We start from the raw sequence: 388 nt of genomic DNA on the forward strand, positions 1-388 counted from the left end.
AAAAAGACCTGAAACCGTTTTCCTCTTATCTGTGCTGTGTGCTTTTCTAATCTATATCTTAATTGGTATAATTGGTTATGTATCTGTCAGTATGTGCGTTATCGCGGTGTGTCCTGTAGGACTAGTTCTGGCATTTGATCCCATGATCTCCTGCTACACACTGAACAAACATCCTGATTCAGCGTCACACACACGTCTGTAACAGGCTGCATGGCAGAACGAGGCTCTGTTTATAAGTTAAAGTTTCACTGGCTTCATCCGCATAGAAGCCTGAGTGTCTGTAGATAGCAGTCATCCGTTACTTTTAATGTTTTTGAAAAACGTCTCTTCTGCTCACTAAGGTTGCATTTATTTGATAAAAAATACAGTAAAAATTGTGAAATATTAT

The 388-nt window shown here is 38.7% G+C and overlaps 1 protein-coding gene across 1 annotated transcript in view; it reads left to right on the plus strand.

Annotated features, from left to right (window-relative positions):
* LOC107571631 (golgin subfamily A member 2) overlaps positions 1–388 on the plus strand; it is a 29,437-nt gene that overhangs the window by 6,799 nt on the left and 22,250 nt on the right. The gene's annotated exons all lie outside the window — the stretch shown is intronic.

Source organism: Sinocyclocheilus grahami, unplaced genomic scaffold (genome assembly GCF_001515645.1).
Source record: "Sinocyclocheilus grahami isolate Dianchi unplaced genomic scaffold, SAMN03320097.WGS_v1.1 scaffold1623.1, whole genome shotgun sequence".
Taxonomy (NCBI): Eukaryota; Metazoa; Chordata; class Actinopteri; order Cypriniformes; family Cyprinidae; genus Sinocyclocheilus; species Sinocyclocheilus grahami.